Here is a 3,428-nt window from a genome sequence, read left to right on the forward strand (position 1 = left end):
TGTATGTGTATATATATTTTTTTCTCACTTTGAACTTTGCTCCTTTACCCCATCCTAGTTGTTATTTTCTTTTGAGTACTTTCTCTTCCTTTCACAGTCTGGACTGTATCTTTTGGATCTCATTTGTTCTTCAGTTTCTCACTCTAGGGAGACAATTTGGTGTCTACACATCCAACTCTGATTTATGTCACTCAGGAGTGTGGTCTCCAGTTGCATTCATTCACCTACAAAAGCCTCAAGTTTACCTTCTTTATAATTGAGCATTACTCCATTGTATAAAAAATATGACACCTTTTTATCCATTCCTCACTTGGTGAGCACTTGGGTTGTTTCCTACATTTAGCTGACAAATTGCGCTGCTATAAACATGAGTGTACGTGTGTTGGTGAAGTATGATGTTTTCAATTCTTCTGGAAAAATACCCTGAAGGCATATAGCTGGGTCAAATGGGACCTTTTTGGAATTGTAAAAAATACGATGACACTTACTAGTTGCTCTTAGACATCTCTGGACAAACCAGTAAAAGAAAGTCATGAACTGTAGTCACGGATAAATTAATCTAATGGCTTCTAAATGTGAAGAAAAATTAATAAAGGAGGGGCTGGAGAGATGGCTCACTAGAATAAGTGCTTGTCTGGCAAGTGCAAGGACCTGAGTTCAGTCCCCGGTTCTGCCAAAAAAAAATTAATAAAGGAAATAAGTTCAAAGATTCAAATTGCAGCACAGACATGAATAGAGAGCCTAATGGTTTCTAAGTGTTTCCAGTGTTTTTTTTTTCTGAAGGCCAATGTTGTCTCCTGTAACTATATAGCTGAAATCCTGAAGACAAAACACAAACCTTCATAATTCAATTGCCTGAATTACAGGCAAGTAGAATGTAATGTGCATAACATGATTCATTTTTATTTATTCACCATAAACATAAATCCCAATAAATAATCAGTAAATCCCTGCAGTATAACTGTATGTGTGAATTCCCATTACCCCATCACAGGCACTGCCAGTAAAGTATGTACAGTAATTGTACTAAAGAATTCACCTGTCCTTATTTAGAATAATTATGTTCCGAGAATAGAGTTACAAACTTGTAAAGAAAATGAATTTAACATACCCTTAGCATGTACCTTATGAAATTTTCTTTTAAAATAAGAAACAATATATTATGCATTCAAATAAGGTGTTAGAATTGTTGCATTTTCAAATTCATACAAGAAAACAAGGAACATTTATAGAGATTTCTTTCTTTATCTTGAACTTTGCCAGAAAGCAATAACATATAAGAAATACTTTCAAAGTCCTAGACAAATTGAATCTCAACATTAAAAACATTTATGTACCTGTCTTTCATATTTAAAGCAAAGTATAATAAGTATCCAAGGAACCAATCTACATATTGGTCTCTAAAATAAAACTACAAAATGCAGGTTAGAGAAAATATTACTCATGTTTTTATTATAATGAATTACTGCCAGTCAAAATCATAGGGACTCATTCTTAATTTTCCATAGACGTGAGAGTTTTCAAAAGAAAGAATGACTTTCATTTTGCAAGTCCACAGTTATATACTATCTAACTTGCACTATTATATTTTGAATATTTTCTCCCTCACATAGCATGTGTGTGTGTGTGTGTGTGTGTGTGTGTGTGTGTGTTTGCAAATGAAAGTACCTCAAAATTCTTTTCAACATAAGAGGAAGAAAAATGGGCTGTAGGTTTCCGCAAACACAGATGTGATGAAATTAGCTACTTTATCCAAATGTGTTGATAGAAACAAGGCAGGGCAGATATTACTCCCCAGGCATTAGTATGTTCTTATACTATACACTCTGTTAGGAATTTATTAAAACCTATTGCAAAAGGATATTTGCATTACTAAAATGTATTATTAAAGTAAATGAAATACACACTCACAAGCTAATTTCTTCCTAATGATTTTTACTTCAAAACTGGTTTTTTACTTCTAAAACTGATTTTTACTTCTAAGTTATGTCTGGAACTAATTGCATAAGAAAATGATTTCTCATTATTAAAAAGAAGCATGTTCTTTCTCTTTTTAAAATTTATTTTTAAATTATACCCAGTGGTAACTTATTCTTAATTGAAAACAAAATAAACTAGTCTGATTATATTAAATCTCACGAATTATGACATAAATCTTTTTACTTTGTGCATATTTCATCTCATGTTTACTCATGAGCATAATATCTTTTACAGTATTTTCAGTTGTCAAAAAAGAAAATAACAATCAGAAGTGAATTCTTGCAATTTAGGCAGCAAATAGGGAAGTATTTCAAATAGAAACAAGAATAAATTCTGTTGCTATTTTGAACCTTAGGGTAAGATTCTATTTTAAAAAATGGTGAAATGCAATTCTCAATCTTATTAACATAATAATGTATATTTAAAAAGAATATAATATCCTTCAGATGCACATTGAATCCAGATTATACCTTTTCTATTTTTGTGGCTCTAAAGTACATCACTTATTGTATCTGTTTCACACTTACATTTCACATTTATGAAGCAGCGATAATGACAAGGTTGTTGGTGGGTTCCCGGAGCAGATACACACTGCCTCTCAACACAATACCAGGCAAACTGAGCATACAGTTCCCAGTGGATGCTGTACAACTATATTTCGTATATATTTTGCTGTTGTTTATAATTCTCCCTAGGCCGGGGAGATGGCTCAGTAGGATAAGCGCTTGACTGGCAAACGCAAAGATCTGAGTTCAATCCCCGGTTCCGCCAAAAGAAAAAAAAAAAAAGTTGCATATAATTCTCCCTAGTAAAATGAAACAAAATAAAATACTCTTTTATTTGCATGAAAATTGGAGTATTTTTTATTTTTTAAAGAAAGTACAAAACAGTATTAAAACAGAAAAATTACAAGTAATACAGAACTTCACTTGAATTTCATAGTATTTGTTGTTATGCAGTGTTGTCTTCCAACTATTCATATTTACCAGATATATCCAGCAAAATTGGAAGAAGGAAGAGATATATAAGAAATTAAGATATATAAGAAATTGAAAAAGGAGACAAAACAAATTAAGATTTATCTGCTCCTTTCCATAGACCAACAGAAATGCACAGTACAGTTGTCCATACCATCCTGCATATATACCCTTTTCATTCAGCTTGCTGACCCCCTGACAAAATAGCTGAGGTAATTAGCTTCTAAAGGTAAAAAGTTTATCTTTCCTTACAGATTTGTAGATTTTAGTTCATGACCAATTGATCCACCTGCTTTGAGCCTTTAGGAAGGCAGCAAGCATATCATGTTGGTGGATAAAACATTGCTCCATGGCAGGGAAGCAAAAGCATTTCAGGAAAAGGTGAGGATGCTACAATCTCCATTAAATACAGATTCTTAATAACTTAGAGGCACCCACAAGGACCAAGCTTTGTGTGTGTGTGTGTGTGTG

The sequence above is a fragment of the Octodon degus genome, unplaced genomic scaffold, assembly GCF_000260255.1.
Source record: "Octodon degus isolate 3935 unplaced genomic scaffold, OctDeg1.0 scaffold00013, whole genome shotgun sequence".
In the NCBI taxonomy this organism is placed as follows: domain Eukaryota; kingdom Metazoa; phylum Chordata; class Mammalia; order Rodentia; family Octodontidae; genus Octodon; species Octodon degus.